Source organism: Sebastes umbrosus, chromosome 23 (assembly GCF_015220745.1).
Source record: "Sebastes umbrosus isolate fSebUmb1 chromosome 23, fSebUmb1.pri, whole genome shotgun sequence".
Taxonomy (NCBI): domain Eukaryota; kingdom Metazoa; phylum Chordata; class Actinopteri; order Perciformes; family Sebastidae; genus Sebastes; species Sebastes umbrosus.
In genome coordinates, this window is record NC_051291.1 from 7,391,020 (window position 1) to 7,413,238 (window position 22,219).

The window sequence follows — 22,219 nt, forward strand, 5'->3', positions numbered from 1 at the left end:
TGATCATTTTGGCTGACCTCAATATTGCCCGTTGTGTTTACATGTATTTACATAGAAACAGAAAGAAGCAGTAAATCCTCATAATTGAGCTGGAACCAGCAAACTGATCAATAACAGATTAATTGATCAAAATGGTCAATTCATTTTCTAACGATTAAATCAATTAACCGTTTAAAGTTCTGAAATAATTAATATTTAGTAGCTTTGTCAGTGAAAATTAATCAGCAACTATTTTGATTACAATTAATTAAGCCATTAAAGGGACTATTTGTAACTTTGTAAGCGTATAAATGTAGCGGGTCGGCACACATGCGCGCTCGCATATGCGCGTTCGCGTGTAGCCGCTGTACCCTCCTCCTCTGCCTGCTCGCCTTCACTCAGACAGCTCAGCTCGCTCCACCTCTAGACGTGAACGCGCGCTCACTACACACTGCAGAAGAGTTAGTTTAGCTCTGAGAATATCTAGTGAATGTACAGTGGACGTTTGTGCAGAAATAACTGCTGCAGCTCCTCCAGACCAACAGAGGTTTTCCGTGTCTTGTGAAGTGACGGAGCTCTACAGAGATTTACGTTGTTGTCTTCTCGTTACCGACCGGGTGCCGGTATCTCCTCTGCTCTCTCCGGCTGCGGGCGGAGAGAGCAGGGAGACACGCTGGAGAGCCCCGCTGCCTCAGCCTGCACTTAGGCAGGAAAAGCCAACACTAGGATCAGATCTAAATCATGTTCATGGAGAGACCTTCATCTGGTCAGCTAACATTACTGCCAAGCAGCTGGAATATAGAGTGATATTGTGGTTTTAGCTGACGTGTGTCGCCTCACTGTTTTGAGTGATGCTCGTTCAGGTATATTGAGAGCGAGCAAGCGTGAGCCCGACGCTGACTTTCGTTGATTTCATGGCCACAGGTGTCGCTGTTAAGAAGCATTTCTGAAAGTTACAAATAGTCCCTTTAATAGAGCAGAACATTATTGCTTTATTCTGTTTTAAATGATTATGAATTGAATGTCTTTGGGTTTTTGGATTGCTGGTTGGACAAAATAAGACATTTGAAGACGTCACATTGGACTCTAGGGTGGATATTTGTCAATGTTTTGAGACGATGGGAAAAAATGGGAAAAAGTCTGGCGGCAAAGATTCCATTCGGATACTGTCAAATTACATTAAATAACCGTACCACAAAATTACATGTAATAAGCTGTAAAAACACAGATCAGGTTTATACAGTCAAAATGAATTAAATTACAGTATATTATTTTTGATAAATGTTCCTTAAACTGAGGGAAAAAATACATATTATGTTAACCTTCCATTTTAATCTCTGTAAATTTTGATTTATTAGCTACTTTATGAAACAGCCAATTGTTCAAAAAATGGTAAACTAGAGCCCCAAACTGTTTTACGAACACTGTTCCTGACAAACAGTCCTGACAATAAACCCAGTGAACTTGAATTCAAAGACAAAGACAGTCAGTTCTCGTCCTCTAAACAAAGCAGACTTTCAACAGCGCTCATGACATTGTTCTGCGGCGCTCAGCACCAACAGCAGCACAAAACTCAAGGAGAAACGAATGAACGCTGAGAGCAAAGAGAAGCAATAATGAGGAGCTTCTCATTAAACCAAGAACATCCTTTACTGGAGGAGAACGAGGGGAGGAGGAGGAGGAGGAGGAGGAGGAGGACGAAGAGGAGGTAACGGGCTAAAAAGTGAAGAGAGTTGCTGAGCCAGATTACATTAGCAAAGACAAAAGAAGAAAGTGTGAATGTGAGAAGAGAGAGACGGAGTATAGCAATTAGTTTTCTGACATCCTGAGTTTCTCCTTCCATTAGTCTGGATGGGTGTGTTTAATTATAGCTGCACGAGGCCTGTAGCTCTAAAACTACTCAGTTACATTACAAACATTCATAGTGATGCAACTATATCAGGTCAATTTTAGGTGATTCTCCCTCTAAATTTTACTGAGTGCATCATAAAACTGTTTTAATTACAGCTCTGCTTTCTGTCCACGATATATCAAACAGCTTAAAGTCCCATCGTGTTCATTTATTTATGTTTTTAACGGCCGATCATCGGCTTTACAGCAGCGGCTATCAGATCGCTCTGATTGGTGGTCAATCGACTGGCCGCTTCCTTTAACTCCCTCCAAATTGAATTCACTTCAGTTCGCTTTATTGCAAAAGGGATTTATTAGTGTGAAAAGACTTATCTCTGTACCCACCTGCTCGCCCAAATTACCTATCCACAGATATCAGGAGTCAGGTGGTCTTAATGGCTGCAATGCAGAGTTTTAGGAAGTATTACAGTGGAGAAATACACGTATACAGAGCCTCAGTGTTTCCCACAGGTTTATATACTTTTACTTAATGTTTTACTACCCATTTACAGCTCTCATTAATAGGGCTGTCAATCGATTAAAATAGTTAATCGCGATTGATCTGTTCAAAATGTATAACTAAAATCATAATAACACACTTACTGGATAATTTATACAAAAGTCTGTATATAAAACTATTTAAAAAGATATATGATACTTAGTAGCAAAATCTAACGAAGTTTCAGTGAAATAAGAACATTTGTTGGCGTTTAGCCTTTCAAAAACAACATTTTCAATGCACTCCCGCTTGACGCACTCAAAGGGAGGATTCACCTGTATTAATGAGGTGGTCTAGCAGCAATCTAACAGCACCATAAATTATATTATTTACTAACGGTATTATATTAAATTGATTAAGTTGTTAACGAAAGAAAGATCATATTATGTGTCTGCATTCGCTTTTTTCCAATCTGTCAAGACATCATCACTTTATTTGCTTTGGCGAAACTGACGAGTTATATTCATTTAAGAAAGTTGATTCAAATTGAGGATTTTGTTCGAGGACTTGTAATTTTTTTAGGGTGATGACATCGGGGGGCTCAGCTTTTCTTGGATACAAGGAAAATAGGTTGGAAACTACTGATTTAGAGACTAAATGACTTGATTAACTGTGAAAAAAACAACCAGCAGTTTAATCAATGATGCAAATAACGTGAACTGGTTATTTTCTGCAGCACACTTGTATAGAAACAGCAGCACTCGTTCGGTTTCTCCCCCGCATTTATTCTGGTTTTGTGTGGCGCAGTTTGAGGTTTGGCATATTTTGGTTTGGGTTAACAGAAATTTGGGAATGAAAGTCTGCTTGAATATAATATTACAACTGAGTCTGTGTGGGAGAGATTACATTGGCACCCACCAGCAGGACATATTTGGTAGAAAAACCAGAGTAACCAGCAGCGGGGATGAAATGTTGTGATGGAAAAGTGAGTCACACTTTATATCCACACAGGAGAGAGAAGAGCAATCTGTGACTCATTAAAATCCCGAGTGCATACTTTGTGAAAGTCTTAAGTGCTGACCTCTCCGCTGAAAAGTTTGGAGTGAAACTAAATCCAGGAATGTCTGCCGAGGCTCCAGCCAGGGGAATAAAGCCTGACTGATTTTCTCTCTCTGTCTAACCTCTTAAGCTTTTCTCTTTCTAACTTCTCTTTGTAATTCACATTGTCTCTCTGCCTTTCTCTGTCTCTGTCTTTACATTCTCACCCGCTGGGAAACAGTTCAAACAAAACCCGTTTTCAGACACACCAGATCCCCGGAGGACGGACAAGATCTGAGACTACATCTATGGTCCTGTCTGTCTGTCTGCTCGTCTCTCTGACCTACTGACTGTCTGTCTCTACGTTAGACCTGTCTGTCTGTCTAGATGTCGGTCTGAGTCTAATGTTTTACCCAAAAAGAAACGTTTAAACACATGACAGGTCTTTAACAGTCTGGTTTCCATTTCGTGTATACAAAACCAATGAATTAGACTTCATTCCCAAGACTAAATATTACATTTCTTATCTTTTCTTGACTGTAACAAAACTACAAAATGATGTAATACTGCAGAAACTGCACGACCAGTGTGTAAAGAGAAGATAATCAAGGCTATTTTTTTGTCAGAAATTGTCACCAAAAAGTACCAAAATGTACTGTAAAAGTAGAGTGAAATTCTGTTTAAGGAGATGGTTTAGACAGGATAATCTTTACTAAAAGGTCTAGCTTCTTCTGGAGCTTTCAAACACAGCTCAAAGTCTTCATCAGTTCATAACAACAACAAAAAAATGGTAATTTTGGTTTGTAAAGTTTGGTTTAATTGATTTTCACTTGGACTTTGTGTGACTTTGTCTTGGAGTTTGTAACCCAAAAAAGTTGTGTGTCCTACTGCAAGAAGACACTGATCAACATGTATAAATACAATAAAATACAATAAAGACCAAACTAAGATATGATTAATCTACAGAGTGGTTGAGTTGATGATGTATTTCCAACATCCAACGAACCAACCAACCAACCAACCAACCAACCAACCAACCAACCAACTAAATAACTAACTAACTAACTAACCAACCAACCAACCAACCAACCAACCAACCAACTAAATAACTAACTAACTAACGAACCAACCAACCAACCAACCAACCAACTAAATAAATAAATAACTAAATAACTAACTAACTAACTAACTAACTAACAATGAAACATTTCCAGGATATTTATATATACTAATACTACTCAAAAGCTAATGGGGGATCCAAATAAAGAATAAAGTAAGCTGATATTTATGTGTTCAATCAATGGAGTAATAATTCAACTCCAATCTGGTATTTACAGGTGGTCAAATATTAAAGGGCAACACAACCTGGCTGCGTATGTGGCACGTCAAAACACCTGTTTACCTGCTGTTTTCTATGTACACGCTGGTGGCATTTGGTCAAGTCATGATGAAGCATGTTGGCGTATCATGATATCCCATCTACTGATTATTTCTTCAGTCTGAAAGGTGAATCTGGTGTGAAACTAACATCCAGACATTCAGCGTTAACTGTGTGGATGTCTGCACTGCTCGAATGTCCAATAACGATGTGTTATTTCTCTCCATTTCTTTATTTTCTTGCTCCAATCTTTGACTTTCTTGTTTACGGCTATATATTTTCTCAGAGTCAGGAAAGCCCTGATGTGGTCTCATTTGCATTCCTGCCCACCACCGGGCGTCATTAGCCATTCATGACATCGGGCCGGAGGAACATTGAAGCTGATTGGCCGGGCCTGGAGGGGATATGGGAGCTATGATTGGCGGAGCCCAGGGGAAATTGACTTCTTATTGGTGGTAATGAAGAGGCCTGAAGGAGAGCACGGCTGAGACAAAGTAAGCATAAAACTAAAAGACCGAAAAGGACACACACACACACACACAGCTGCTATACCTCATCTATCACCAACACACACTCACGATCTACCGGTACCAGAGTCCACAGACTGCATCACACACTAATGTAGACACCAACAGAGAGACAGGAACCGGACTTTAAGATGGTTTCAGGTCCAGGACAAGAATCCAGGTGTGCAGAAATAAAGAAAACAACAATATAAATTCCAGAAAACATCTTTGTATGCTTCATCAATCAGTTGTTTAGCCTATAAAATGCTTGACAACAGTGTGAATGCACATAACAACAATATATTTTCTGTATTTATTATTATTGACTGCTGCCTTAAGCCTCATCGCCACCCAGGGACATTAAAGTTTCATTACTCTACTCTAATAATAATTAATCCTATGAGTCCAAAGTGCTTTTGTCCGACCAACACAAAGACCCAAAGACATTCAATATTAAGGCTGCAACTAATGGATATTTTCATTATAGATTAATCAGATGATTATTTTCTTGATTAATTGATTTGTTTTGTCTATAAAATGTCTGAAAAAAGTAAAGAATGCCTGTTACAATTCCCCCATATTCAAATGTGTTGTTTAATCCGACCTACAGTCCAAAACCCCCAAAATATTTTGTTTTTTTATCACCAAAAGCATCAAATTTTGACATTTTTGCTTGAAAAAATGGTTGATCGATTATCAAAATAGTTGCTGATTAATTTCCTGTCAATGGACTAATCAATTAATTGTTTCAAATCCATTCATTTTTCAATTCACAATGATATAAATCAGCAAAAAGCAGCATATCATCACATTTAAGAAGCTGTAATCAGCGACTGTTGGGCATCAATTATTGTTACTGATTACATAATTCAATTCAATACTAAATCAATAACATCATATGGTTTCCATCATTTAAAAATGTTTTAGACCTTTGGAGCTGCTTGTAACTAGGTCTGTCCTCGACCAAAGAAATTCATAGTCGACTAACACTCAAACGATTTTGTCGACTAATCGATTAGTTGATTTAATCGACAGATCTGTGAAACTGAGTTTCTCCACAAAGAATCACACAAAAGCACCACTTTAAATCTGGTGTTTAACAGAGATGTGCTCATAAGTTTCTCCGTAATAAGTCATTCAGCATGAAACAAGCATAAAAATGACTAAACGACTAAAGAAATCTTCGTTGACTAAGACCAAAATGACCGAATAGTCGACTAATCGACTAAGAGGGGGCAGCAATAGCAATTTAATATCAAATTAAGATTCGACATTGAGCTGTTTCATTGAAATTGGACGACTCTAATTGGACAGAGTAAGAAAGAGGACACCAGGAAGGCATTTGTTAGGAGCTGAGTAAACCTGAGAGGATGCATATTATTACACTACTAACCCTGTTCTGTATTAATCTCACATTATTACATGATGACAAAATAAGACCCTGTAATAGGTCGACCTCTGAGAAGAGGATTAGTGTGATGATAGAAGGCCTGAGAGGCCGGCGGTTATTAACGAACTGAGTGCTTTACACACACACACACACAGACAGACACACACACACATACACACAGTATAGTACTGTGTATATAGTACCACTTGGTAACATCCCAGCAGGACAGTGACACAGCGAACAGAAACAAACAAACAAAAGACGAACTGAAAGAGACACAGAGGACTGACTGAGAGGACAGAGATACAATGAGCAGTAAATACAGGAACTCATTAACCAGTTCACCACTAAACAACACTGACACTGGTATTACTGGGTAGAAGAAGAAACTCACGTGTTACCGTTTTACATGCCAGAAAATGACAGCATAGCACCGTGTTGCTCTGCTTAATAAAAGCATTCAGGCCATCAGGGGACTTCCTCCATTCAACACCAGCTAGCAGTGGCTCTACAGATGGCGATAGTCGCCTCAGGCTAAAGTCTGGCAACAACACTTGCTCATTTTTTTCATGTGCAAAACTATTTCTCCACTGGGGGACGGATAAATACAACAACATAAATACGTAACAACATAAACTTCAGTCTGGCACCACCCTCAGATCACACATTACATTTGACTGGTGGTTACACTGGTGTGTAAGAGGTGTTACGCATAGATTTAGTTTAACATTGACTACGCTTACATGCACAAATAATTCAGATTTTTGCCCTTATTCCTAAAAAGTCAATACTCCTATTAAGGTGGTTATATGGTTAATGAAAATGAATATTCCACTAATATTCCTGTTTACATAGAGCCGTGCATACTCCGATTAAATGGTGGCGGACTTGTTCGACCTGGCAAACACAGCCAATACCAAGCCTTAACCATCTCGCGAGAGTTTCGTAACTCGTGTGTTACATTCTAGATGCAACCTACCAATCGGGCAGATGCTAGCGGAGAGTGTAACAGCAAAACGTCAGCAATCTGGCAATAGTTTACACTGGAAAATCCCACCAGTAAAATGGCGACGTATCTTACACACACTGGTATCAGATCGGTATTTGGCATTTGGCAAGTTCCGATATCAAAATCAGGAAGGAAACAAACAGGCTGCAGTATATTTCCCATTACTGCCAACCATGTTCAACCACATCTCTGTAGATTTTTTGCTTTATTCTCAATCTCGTCCAATGGTTTCCATTCATTTTCAGCTGACACGAGCCGATGAATCAAATAAGTCAGTTGAGAGAAAATTAATCAGCAACTTTGATAATCGATGAATCCTTTAAGTCAAGCATAAACGCCAAAAGCTAAGAGTTAGGAAACTCGAGGTTTTGGATTGTTTTCAGGCAGTCAAGCAAACAACTTATAGATCAAAAGATAAATCGAGACATGAAACTTGTTTGAGAAAGCAGAAATTGGCTTGATGTGTGGTAATGTAGTTTAGAATAGGGACATTTGATGGTGCATTCAAGGACACCAAGACATCCAAGATTTCCCAGGCGTCTGAGTGACTTCAAGATTTTTAATGTAAGAAACAACTAATTTAGAGACATTTGCTCTCAGTTGGTCTTCTGGGTTTAGTTTTTCTTGTTAATTGGATGCTTTTTGGCAGCTGATGAACAAATAGCGTCTTTGAACGCACCCTTGCTTGCAACCGTGACAAACCACAAAAACATAAGTTTGACAAAAATAAATGCAAGGAGCTTTTCCCTGTGATGGATTACCAATGTAAAGCAAGTGCAAATTTATTTCCACAGCACCCTGAAATGAAGTGAAATCCGCCGACTGCCTGGAAGGAAGGAAGGAAATCAATCTTCTTAAATAAATATGACTTCACATCAATGCGTTGAAAGTTTTCCTGCTAAGGTAAAGAGAGAAGTAAAAAGAGAAAAAACATGATCCCATTTCATGGCGGTAAACTCACGCACACAGATTAATTCTGTGTTATGCAAATGTAATTTAGTGGCTGTGTCCTCTGCGCTGGAGTGAGCGATTAACAACCACTTTCTATCCTGGTACACCTCCCATTAACCTGACAATGACACACACTGATTGGACCGTGTGTGTCCTTGTGTGTTTGTATCAGCGCTGCATACCAACACCATCCCTGCTTTAATTATCTCTCATAGCTAAGCAGCGTTTCCAGCAACTTTAAAAAACTGCTTTCTCTGCCCTGTCAGAGTTTCTGCCGAAGCAATTAAAGGATGTTGGTGTCGCGCGGCGCCGAGGACTCGTTCCGTCAGTGCACCTCATCCTGTTGGGCTCATATGGGGATAACTGTCAGAGCGTCCTGACAGCTCACAGCGACTCATTTTTAAGTCCTTAAGATGTCGTGATTGACGTTTTCTGTAGACTTAACCGGCTCCAGATCCTGCTGATGTTGTTTTAAAGGCAGCCTGAACATCAACTACAGATCAAAAAGCTGGCAGGTGTTCTGTCACTGCATTTTAAGGGTTCATTTTCAGCATCTAAAATGTTCCTGTTGGTTTTAGTTGAAATGAAAACGACTCCTCACTGTTTGGATACAGGTACTGTATGTTATGTAAGCTAAAGGATGATTCAGGCTTTATTCCAAATGTTCCTACAAAAACACGTCTCTTATTACTTTCTCTACTACTAAGAGATGTGACGAAACCAGAAATGTAGCAGTCGATACCAATACCAATTCAATTCCACGGTATAAAACAAAAGTGAAACAATAAATCCCATGTACTTCAACATCTACTCCTTTATTACTGTTTGCATTCTGGTGTTTGTTAGAGAAGTTAAACTGGTCATATCCAACCCAATAAAAGTAATTTTTACTGAATAGAGCCTAAAAGCTTCATAATGTAAATCAATGGCACCTCCCGTATTGATGGTCAGAACAAGAGCTAATTAACGTTAACTAGCTCTTGTCCTGCTGATTTTAACACAGATTTGTTGTTCACAATGTAGCATCATCAGGAAAAAAATGGGGTGCGTCCAGTGGACGTGTTGATAGTGAGCTTACTCAGTCCCAAAACAATTTTCTATCGTCCCCCGACGGTCCCTTCGGTACTGTAGATAAACAAGTAGGCTACTGTCACGTTTTCTTTTTTTTGTCATAGTCAAAACATCATTAAATTTCATTAAATATCAGGCCTGTCAAGGTTAACGCGATAATAACGCGCTAACTCAAATTTGTTTTACGTTAGGAAGGCTAAATAGCGCTCCAAACTTACGCTCCAATAAAAAAATATATTCATACATTTGCATAAAGCAGCATATTTGTCCACTCCCATGTTGATAAGAGTATCAAATACTTGACAAATCTCCCTTTAAGGTGCATTTTGAACAGAAAAAAAATGTGCGATTAATCGTGATTAACTATGGACAATCATGCGATTAATGGCCATTAAAAGTTTTTAATCATTTGACAGCTCTATTAAATATATTAAATATATTCTAAACACTGGCATGAAGGGAGAATTATTCCCCAATGGTGCGATCAATAAAAAATAATTACTTGTCACTCACTTTCCTTTCCACCACTACACTAATGCTGCATATCAAGCAACGTTACTGTATTAAAATATGACTTTTATTGATGGCTGATTTAGATATATTCAGATATTTCTATATCAAGTGCTGTGCTCATTACCCAACAACATGCTGCTAATTGCCATGTGATGAAAATATCTCGTTAATAGCCTAACTTCCTGAATGGAAATTAAAAATCACTTGATATTATCTTTTTGAAGAAAAACCAGGAGGTGTTTCGGAGAATAGGATTATAAATCAGACTGAAGGGCAGATTATATGAGGAGAACGCTAAGTGAAAAGTGTCACGTGTTTGCTTGGAGGAACTTTCTTTGTATAGATCCATGAAACGTGATGTGTTTAGAGGACTACGGTGGGTCTGTATTAGTATGTGAACACAGAGGTGGGCATGCAGCCTCCATGACGGCAGCTCCTGCTGTCGAGTCATTACATGTCTGGACACAATCCAGCAGATTTACAGCTTCTCTTCACACTCCGTCTCGTCTACGGAGGCAGAAAATCGAGCGAGAACTGAATGTAAAAGCACTTTATTAAAGAACTTGTGTCTCTACAGTCATATCCAAAAATAATTAGCGCTGACTGAATGCACACATGGAGCTCTGCCAGGAAACCTCAGATAAATGTGTGTGTTTCTGCTCATGCATGGGAGTCCTGTCCAAATGTTTGAATCCAACTTGTATTATTAAAAAGTTTCCCTAACTTTTTGCAGTCCTTTGAACTTGCTACTAACCTTTTTCACACACACACATATACATAAACAGAGCAGCTCCATCAGCTCTCAATTAACAAGGCAGGCTGTGTTTCAGTGTGTGAAAGCAAAAAGGACGGAAAGAAAGGAGGGAGAAATTGTTCTTTGCAGCCAGAAGACAGAGATATAGCCTTCATTCCTGCTCAGATTAAAGGATTTAGAGCGAGAAGCCTTATTACAGACCCAAAGAGAGAGAAAGAGGGAGCTCTCTCCCCTCGTCTCCCTCTGTTCAGGGCTGATTAAAGCACAGATAACTCTCCCTCCCAGGCTGAGAGCTGCTGGAAGCCGACTCAACACACACACAGTGACTCATTAAAATCCAGGCATAACAATGGTTCATCTGAGTTTCCAAGGATTCTGACTTGTTGGACAACCAGCCTTCTTGTGCACAACGCTGAACCTCGCTCCGTTCAAAATATGAATGTCAAACTATCTGCACGCGAGTAACTTAAAACTCTTCAAGATTTTGTTAATGTTACGTTGAAGTGAAGTTGAAGAGTGAAACACTGGGCAGAATAAGAGAAAAGAAAAGAGGAATAATATTTTTCTAGGGCTGTCAAAGTTAACGCAACTTGTGATTTTGAGGTTGTCGCTGGCTCAGTTCTAAGCTAGAGTAAAGATATGGTATCATATGAAACTAGGAAACCTAAGGAATCCATTGGTACAAACCATGTCATACTGGCTTGTCATGAAGAAGGATAAATAACGCTCCACACTTATGCAAAAGTTTGGCGAGGAAAAACTGTCATGGTCATTTTCAAAGGGGTCCCTTGACCTCTGACCTCAAGATATATGAATGAAAATGTGTTCTATGGGTACCCACGAGTCTCCCCTTTACAGACATGCCCACTTTATAATAATAATCACATGCAGTTTGGGGCAAGTCATAGTCAAGTCAGCACACTGACACACTGACAGCTGTTGTTGCCTGTTGGGCTGCAGTTTGCCATGTTATGAATTGAGCATATTGTTTATGCTAAATGCAGTACCTGTGAGGGTTTCTGGACAATATTTGTCATTGTTTTGTGTTGTTAATTGATTTCCAATAAGATTATATACACACGTTTGCATAAAGCAGCATATTTGTCCACTCCCATGTTGATAAGAGTATTAAATACTTGACAAATCTCCCTTTAAAGGTACATTTTGAACAGATAAAAAATGTGTGATTAATCTGCGATTAATCGCAATCCAATATTTTAATTGATAGACAGCCCTAATTAGGAGTTTTTGTGTCCACTTGATGAATGTAAGTCCAATATTCTCTCTCTTTTAGCTCCGCTTTTGGTCTCCACCAACTCCTGAGGGAAATATCTGTCTCTTTAGCAGCTAAAATCTTCATGACGTTCACCAGCATACTGTAAACATACTATATACAGTATATACATAGTATTAGTGGCAGCAGGACGATGTATGTGGCATTGAGTCAAAATAAACTACAATGTGTGTGTATATTATATGTAATAAAATACATGTTGTTTTACTATACAGGCATTGTTATAGCTGTAAAACACACTGTTGTCATCCATGCTGCTATTCTTCAGTCTGCTAACAAAGCTGTGTTTCCTCTAGAGGGAAGCTTTGCTGTAGTTCTACTTCTTCCACGGTCTGTGAGCCTTTCAAAGCAGCTTTCCCAACACACTGCAGCCTTTATGCTCCACTCCAAACAGCTGATCACATCTCATTTATTCTGGGTGAATGTTCATGTCTATTCTAGGCTGTAATCCATATCCAACACCTACATGAACTGACAAGAGACGTCATGCTGAGTTACAAGTCGAGACTTCACATTTACATTCGGTTTCCAGCTCGCTCCTGTTACAGTTTGTACTCTGAGAGTTTCGGCTGTAACCGAGGCGTCTCTCCTGATTTAAATATCTTATTTTAGCAGTGTTTTTAAGGTGAGAAAACATGGAGATGACAGCGGAGGAGAGGATCGTGCTGCAATGACTTTCAGGGATAAAACTTCTTTCACTTTCCAAGACTGGAGCAAATATGGGTGGAGTTTCACTACAACTTCTCACATTGAATGCAATTTTGAATTATGAAGTGAAGATGGAGAGGAAGCGGTGTAGACAGACTGAACTACAACAAACAGCAGAGACATGAATTATGGAGCAGCTGAGTGTGAAGCAGATGCTCCTGATGTTCGGTCCACTCTCTGCACAGCTGGTTGTTGGAGCTTCATGGTAGATCGGGCCAGAATAGTGCTGTTTTACTTTTCTACTGCATGACTCTCCATCCAAATTGCCTTATCAACACACACAACACACAGCCTGCTGGGAAACACAGCAGCGTTACTAACTGGGTGACCACTTTAACCAAACTAAACTCTGTCGAGTCAGAGGGTGAGCGTATTGTCTCTGGCTCGAACTGAACTACTGGAAACATCTCGTACAATGTAAAAACAAAAAAAAAAAACCTGACATTACAGGTGATTTCAAGTTTTTAGTTCTAGATTGAAATATTAAAGGGGAATAACAGACATTTAAAAATAATAATATCCTGGAGGATATATAACAAGATGGGAAAAATACTGCAACCTGCTCATGTACCATCAATTGTATATAAGAAGTGGATGTAGTCACCGTGACGTCATCTATTGGTTTGTGAACTGCCGTTTTGAAGCCTCGAGTTCGGCATTTTGGCTGTCACCATCTTGGGTGGTTGGGTGTTCCCTACACATTAGAACGGCAGCGCTACCGCAGCGCCATCTAGCAGCTGTTGTCAAAAAAGCACCAAAGTTTCGCCTCTTTGCTTCTATACTCTTCGACCCTGGTATGTGGTCCATCCTGCCCAACACTTTTTACTGTGTTTACTGGGTGTTTCTAACACTCTCGGGGACGCTAGCCAGGCTTTAGAAGTTTTGTTTTCTCAGAAAAGAAAAACTGGTCATTTCTCACACACTGTGTTATTCAAGTCAACAACAAATGATTAATTTAACAGTCGAGTCTGTTGCTGAGCTCAAGCTGAGATGAAGAGAAACGGTGCTGAGATGCTCTGCCGACAATATAACGGCAGACTCATGAACCCTCCAGTGTTTCATCTTACAAACTGTACATAATAAACTGCAGCGTCTAGCTCAGGGCGAACACACACCTTTATTCAGTGTGTGTGTGTGTGTGACGAACAGAAAGTGAGGGGAGACGCCAACAAAGAGGTAAAAAACAAGCTTGCATATCAATGTGAATTTATGAGCTAGTGGAAGATAAAAGAAGAAGAAATGAAGAGTCAGTGCAAGAGGAAGATTTAAGTAGTGAGGGGTGCATTCTGGGACATGCCAGCCGAAACTAAGCCCTAATGAAAACTAGCCTGGAAAGACAGCCTTTATACTTTCTAACATTATAGAGCTACAGACGAGACAGGCACTCATTAGACTCCTCTGAGTCCTCTCTCCCAGAGGACATGTCCATTTAAAGCTCCATTAAGTCTTAGTTCTGATATGAACAAATGTGATGTGAAAAGGTTGATATTATTGCAGAAGCCACTGAGAATTTATTTCACTCTCATCCTCATTCACATTTTCATCTTATACATCTTTATTTTGTATGTTCTGTGTTCATTAATGAACACAAAACAGCATCGGACCGTTGACTAAAACCCAAATAACGAAGCTCACTATTTACAACCTGCTTCATTTGTTTTTCTAAAGTCGCGTTTCCAACAAGCAGCTCAATTCAGTCCAGTTTGTTGCACATTAGAACAGTTATTTTTGCATTTCCATAAGCAAAAGTTGTGGATGGTACCAATAGAACCACTCCATTCTTGGTACCAACTCAGTTGAGGTTACAATCGAGCTGAGCCACTAGAGGGGGAGTTAACATTTCCCTCAAAAATGTGTGGTATTTTCTTTTAAATTTATAAGGGACATATAATGTTTTATACTTCTGGTTAATATAATCCGATAAATCTTATTTCCATATATGTATTTTGTACTTTGTTAACACCTTATTTCGAAAACCAGACTTAGTCACACATGTATACTTCCTCTAACTTCTCCAAGGTTGTCTCTAGCTCTCCCGTCAGCTCCGTTCTCTTTTTACATCCATGGTCAGCTCCATCGGGGCCGTTTGAATGCCTTGAACATAAATGTCAGTATATGAGTGCTCTACAGTCGTAGCATCGGCCCATTTGACCACGGAGATGAGAGTGACGGCCGGCGTTACCGCGATACGATAACGTTTCCTGTCCGTGACAGAGTTAGCATGCAGCTTTAGCTGTGATGTCTAGCTCTGCTTTTCTTGTCAATGTGTGAAACCTAAATTGTTTCCATACTTTACTGGATGTGTAGTGTTTACTACGTTGGATTTAACATGTGAGGGTGCAGGTCGTATCCACGCAGACCCTCCGCCGTTTTCTTCTTTCTCGTTTCGGCTCGCGGATACATCTTTTGACTTTCAGGCGCCAAGCAGACTGGAAATGATAGCGGTTTCCTTGTACTACAGAAGATATAATCCCAGGTATGACAAACACACACACACACACACACACCTGCACAAGCATGCCTTTGTACTGAGGGAAACCAGCCAGGCTTTGATATCGAAATAATAGGACGAGTGCGTTGTTTGTTAAAACTATCGGGGTCAACGAGGAGTTGGCTGAGGAACAGGAACTGAAGGTAGGAAGGCACAAACCACCTGCACACACACACACACACACACAGAAACACACACACACCTGCACACACCTGCACACACCTGCACACACACACACACACACACAGAAAGAGTGTGACCCTGGTTTAGAGCCGAGGAAATTTAGAGGATTACTGGGTATTAAAAGTTACACACTTTTACTCACACACAGACATCTGTACAGTCAGTTGAAGCACGCACAAACACATCGACAGGTACACACACACCCACACACTCACACCCACACACACACACACAATGAGTGTGTCTGACCCAGTTCATTATATGAGGGTGTTAGCAGGGAAATCCGCATTATTAATATGCAGCAGTGTGAATTTAGAGGCTATTACCAGCTAAATGGTACTCTGCCACGCTCTGTGTGTGTGTGTGTGTGTGTGTGTGAGTGTGTGTGAGTGTGTGTCACATTTATAGCTAACACAGCAGATAGAAAGAGAGTGTGTGTGTGTGTTTTACATTTTTCAAAACTTCCATCAGCCTCTTAGCGAAAAACAAGCAAACAAAATGCTAAAGCAGCCTGGAGGTTGTGTAAGAGTGTGTATGTGTGTGTGTGTGTGTGTGTGTGTGTGTGTGTGTGTGTGTGTGTGTGTAAAGCAGCAGTAGAAGTTGTTGTGGTATCAGTCAGTGACAGCCAGCTGCTGTAGAGTGATAGAGAGACCTTTAGTCTACATCTCTCTCTCAGCCTGAGGATATGTGTGTGTGTGTGTGTTAATAGTGAGTGTGTGTATAAACAGCCAGGAGGAAACAAATACACCAATGCAGAACAACAACCAGAGCATTCATTGATGACAGACAAACACACAAATACAAAACCACTCCAGTCTGTCACTCAGTCTGAGAAAACTGTGTCACTTTCTGACTTTGTGTCTTCGAGGAAAAATCAGATAGACATCATCACGTAGCCGTCCTTCACCTGATTGACCCCAAACGACGGCTCGCTGGATCTCTATCTTATCAGTCTTTGCTTCCAAATACTTACAGATCCCCTGTTGTTGTCATGTTTAGGATATATAAATACTAGGGCTGTCAAAGTTAACGCAATAACAACGTTAAATTCTTTAATGCATTAATGTAACTTGTGATTTTTAGGTTGTAGCGGCTCAGTTTTACAGCTAGAGTGAAGATACTGGTATCATATAAACTAGAAAACCTGATGAATCCATCGGTACCAACCATGTCATACTAGTTGGTGAAAAGGAGGCTAAATAACGCTCCAAACTCACACAAAATTTTGGCGAGGAAAAACTGTAATGGCCATTTTCAAAGGGGTCCCTTGACCTCTTATTCAGCGTTCGGTTGTACTTCTTGTTGCAAAAAAACAAGATGACGATGGCCAAAAACCAAGATGGTGACAGCCAAAATGCCAAACTTGAGGCCTCAAAACGACAGTCCAAAAACCAATGGGTGACGTCACGGTGACTACGTCCACTTCGTATATACAGTCTATGACCATTACTTGTAATTACCCCTCTAGCTGGTTTCTCTAATCCCCAATTACAGCAACCAGGTGTCTCGTTTACATAGTATTTAAAAAAGTAAAGCTGTCACCAAGTTACTTAAGTGCATGTAAACACACTAATTAGTAATTAGTAGCGAGGCTGATATTTGAACGTACAAGAAGTAACTCTAAATGTCAATTACAAGCTCCGAGAGGACGTTGAGACTTTCTATCCAGTCCCCAGCAGAGTCAAACATGCGTCGAGCCATCAGTTTAGCATAAAACACGACTTGTTTTGCAGGACACGACATTAGAGGTCAGCGCACTTATCCCCCGCTGTGAGGTCAAAGAGGGGTCAAACTCTACCCGGCACATAAAAAACCAGGTGAGAGGAGCTCTGGAGTCAGTTTCAGGTCAACATGAGGTCAGCTGAGGGAGGTCAGACTCAGCCGAGCGTCATTATCTCTCCAGTTATTAGGCCGGTCCGGGTAATTATAAAAGAGCTGCTGTAAAGGCTGATGATACCAGAGAAGACACCAATTACAGAGAGAGGTCCGTCGCCGGCGCTGCAGGTAGCACTTTTCTATATTACAGCCATGAGTGTGTGTGTGTGTGTGTGTGTGTGTGTGTGTGTGATCCAGCCTGTGCTAGCTGTGCTATCTGACGGGGCAGATTGTGATTTTTAGCTGAGCAGCGCTAATCTCCTGTTACAATATGAAGCGCTGATTACACCACTGCACACTGTGGGAACGAGAGAGACTGTGTGTGTGTGTGTGTGTGTGTGTGTGTGTGTGTGTGTGTGTGTGTGTGCGTGTGTGTGATAGGGAATATTTGAGGGCAGATAAGACGACAAAGTGAGGACGGCAGACAGAATTAACTTCAGAAGAAGAAGAAGAGAGGAGGAGAGTCTGGGTGTTACAGAGGTGAGAGGAGGTTATCCTGATTATCCAAGCACATTTGCTCAAGTACTGTACTCACGTACAATTTGAGGTACTTGTACTTTACTCGAATATAGACCCCTTTCACAGTTTGTAAACAATGATGACATACGGAAGTGTGCACACGTAGTTTGGCAACGGAAGCACGGCGGAGTGCAATACTATGCAACCACCAAAGATCGCGAATGCAACCTAAACAAAATGACTCTCCAGATCCGTGTGCTAATAGTGAGTAGAAGACGTGGTCAGATATATACACGTATTTGGTGGAGAAACCTAGCGTGTAACGTTACATCAGATGGCCGCCGAGCATTTTTGATCGTGTCCTCAGTCCAGCGGTAGTCAACACCAGCTTGCAGCCGTCTTTTAATTAAGATTTTGAATGCAGGGCTTTTACTTGTAACAGAATATTTATACGCTGTGGTATTACCAATGATTTCAACTAAAAGATCTGAGTACTTCTTCCATCACTGACTCTCGCCGAGCTGACAGCACAGTATGTACAGCAGGGATGTTATGACTAGGACGAACCGCTGCACTGTCCTGTTATGTTTGCCTACTGTGTGTGTGTTGATGTTGAGATAACGGAGCTAGAATAGTGAGGCATGGGAGAGACAGGAAACGGGTCACACACAGATTGAAATAGTTGTTGACTCATGCTGCTGTTTGGGGACAAATCTGATCTGCAGTAGTGTCGATGATGATGATGATGATGATGATGATGATGATGGTGGTATCATACATTTCATACATGTTGGGTAGTTTAATTTATAATAAGACTACAAATCTTATAAACTCATATGTTTTCATGCAAAACTTAAGCTGTCAGATAATTATAGTGGAATTAAAAAGTACAATATTTCCTTCTGAAATGTAGTGAAGTAGAAATAGAAAGTGTCAGGCAAAACAACAGTGCAAGTACTTTGAATGTATTCTTAAGTACAGTAGGTGTGTAAATATACTCTGTTACATCCCATCACTGAGTTAAGACTACAGACTGTATATAAGAAGTGGACGTAGTCACCATGGCGTCACTCATGTGATTGTGGACTGCTGTTTTGAAGCCTAGACATTTTGACACTTCGGCATTTTGGCTGTCACCATCTTGGTCTTTTGCAACCAGAAGTGACGCGAGAGGGTGGAGCTAATTACAACCGAAAGCGAAGACATTGTTAGGCGACCAAAATGTTACAAATAACTTTGATGAACTGAAAACACGCTGTTAAAGACTTAAAGTGATTAGACGAAAACACGGACAACTCCCAGACCGGACAACGCCGTGGTAGCGACCTGTCAATCCCAAGGTAGCCGCGCCCTAAAGCATACCCTGCTTTATGGTCTATTTGACTCTAAATGGGACCATAATTTACTAAATGAACATCATGCTGTATTGAAGAAGACTTGAAACTAGTGATTGAGACCATAAACTCATGTTTACAATGTTTACTGAGGTAATAAATCAAGTGAGAAGTAGGCTCATTTTCTCATAGACTTCTATACAATCAGACTTCTTTTAGCAACCAGAGGAGTCGCCCCCTGCTGGCTGTTAGAAAGAATGCAGGTTTAAGGCACTTCAGCATTGGCTTCACTTTTCACACCCGGAGGTTGCCCACTGTACTCTTAAATGTGAGTATTTTGTACTTTTTAATAGCATTTTGAATGTTTGGACTGACATTTGAAGACGTCCCCTTGTTGCTGCAAGAAATGATGACGGCCACAAAACAAACAATCAATTAGTCTGCTGATTATTGTGCTGATTAATAGAAATACTTGTTAGTTGAAGCCTTGCTGAGCTGCCTTTGGCCTTGTGATGACTTACTTCTAGTCCTTTTTCTAAGTGTTTTCTGTCTCTATACTCTCTGGGTTTTTGTGAGATCTAATCTGTTATTTTTCTCTCCGAGCACTTCATTGCAAAAAAAAAAAGAAGAAGAGACTTGCTCCTTCAATTGACTTGTTCTTTCCTGAGTGTAAATATAGACACACAAACTCCCAGGGTGATGCCCGTTAGATGGTTTGCAGATATTCAGACGGTGAGAGAGGCAGAGAGGGAGGCCAGTGAAGACCTTTCATTTGTTGGCGAGTTAAGAGGAGAGAGGAAGACGAACTGGGAGCGAAGGAGAACAGAGGAGGAAGATGGTCAGCGTCGGTTTCTCTTTGATGACCTCTGCCTCTGGGAGTAAACAGAAGAGGGGGGTCCCGACATGAAAAGAGGAAGTGAAGAGAGGAAGGTGGCTGAAAGAAAAGGAGATGGAAAGCAGCGCAGTGACCGCTGTGTAGGAGCTGCAGACCCCTGAGAGAGGCAGACAGAAATATATGCATCATGAAATATGAATAAAATATGAACGAACGTGGGATTTTTGGCGCTGCAGTCTTAGAGGTTATAGAGAGAGAGCTGCAATAAACAAAAAAAGAGTGTTCTTCCTGTGGGTGGAAACACTCAGTACAACATCAGTGAAGACTGAACTTATGTGGTTTCAATACTTTAGGTACAGAAAGTTTCTGAACACAAAACCTTTATGGAGTTACTAATATTTTTGTGAGTTGATTTAACTTTTTAAAAGATCAATTAATCCTTAATTTAACCAGGAAGTCTCACTTATTTTCTCTTGTCTATTTGGCATGGTTTAGGCTGTGAGGTTTTACATATATAAACCTGCAATAACAGATATTTTTGTGCCACATCCACAGTTGCAAAGGATGCTGGCTAGCTAGCTAGCGGACAGTTTGTTGGCCGTTGCAACAATCACAGTTTTAAACATGTTGTTTATGTTGCAACAGTTGCAGTTTTAAACATGTGGTTAATGTTGCAGATAACGTTACAAAGGTTGGAGTTTTAAACATGTTGTTTATGTTGCAACGGTTGCAGTTTTAAACATGTGGTTAACATTGCAGATGACGTTACAAAGGTTGCAGTTTTAAACATGTGGTTAATGTTGCAACGGTCACAGTTTTAAACATGTGGTTAACATTGCAGTTAACGTTGCAACGGTTGCAGTTTTAAACGTGTGGTTAACGTGGTAGATAACGTTACAAAGGTTGCAGTTTTAAACACATGGTTAGCAACGGTTGCAGTTTTAAACATGTGGTTAATGTTGCAACGGTTGCAGTTTTAAACATGTGGTTAATGTTGCAATGGTCATAGTTTTAAACATGTGGTTAATGTTGCAATGGTCACAGTTTTAAACATGTGGTTAACATTGCAGATGACGTTACAAAGGTTGCAGTTTTAAACATGTGGTTAATGTTGCAACGGTCACAGTTTTAAACATGTGGTTAACATTGCAGTTAACGTTGCACCGGTTGCAGTTTTAAACACGTGGTTAACATGCCAGATAACATTATAAAGGTTGCAGTTTTAAACATATGGTTAGCAACGGTTGCAGTTAGCAACAGCTGCAGTTTTAAACGTGTGGTTAACATTGCAGTTAACGTTGCAACAGTTGCAGTTTTAAATGCATGGTTAACGTCGTAATTTTAAGTTGCAGTTATAAACATATGGTTAACCTGAATTCAAACAAAACTACGTGGTTAGGTTTAGGAAAAGATCATGGTTTGGGTTAATCTAAATAAGTCAACGGTTGATTTTTTGTTTCACACGGGACAGGAAAAGCGGTATCCTGGGTGAAAGTCATTTGTTTGTTTGACCTGTCCATCCAACCTGTCTTCCTCCCTACGTGGATTTTCTCACTCTTCATATTCGTCACCTGACTCCCGAAGCGCTTGCTCTGAGTGTCTAATATTGCCGCGCCATGAAATGACGTGAAAAGCAAAAAAATGCATGGTGAGAACCCTCAAAATTACTTAAGAAATTGGCGTGTTATTCATACGCCTTTTGGTGAAAAACAATTCCATAAGTGCGGGGAATAAACATTAAGATGACTGTTTACTGATAATGTGACTAGTTTTTCTTTAAAAACATCTGATTTGTGTTGTTAAAGGCATTCATTCTGCAACAAGTCCTGAGTTTATTTCATCACCTTTAAATCAGTTTTCTGAGAGAGTTGCCACAGTAACAAAAAGAAGAGGGAGCCGAGAGAAGCATCTCTTTAATAAGCAGAAGTCAAAAGTCGCATTATTGAACAGATTTCAGCTAGAATATGAAGTGAGATAGACAAAGCGCCGCAGGGTCTTTTAATATAAAGTTTCTCCTTCATTTCTCCTCTACAACTTGGCACGCGATAACAGCTGGATATTAGTTTCCTGCTGAGGATTTCATATATATCATATTATTACTGCACTTTGTTATCTGAATATT

The 22,219-nt window shown here is 40.1% G+C and overlaps 1 protein-coding gene and 1 long non-coding RNA gene across 2 annotated transcripts in view; one reads left to right on the forward strand and one right to left on the reverse strand.

The window, feature by feature from the left end:
- The window catches only part of plxnb2a (plexin b2a), a 147,069-nt gene that overhangs the window by 43,680 nt on the left and 81,170 nt on the right, over positions 1-22,219 (reverse strand). The window lies entirely within an intron of this gene.
- LOC119483119 lies at positions 1,464-9,446 on the forward strand. The gene is made up of 3 exons (XR_005205625.1): positions 1,464-1,687; positions 5,011-5,218; positions 8,424-9,446. It is a non-coding gene; the product is annotated as an uncharacterized LOC119483119 (long non-coding RNA).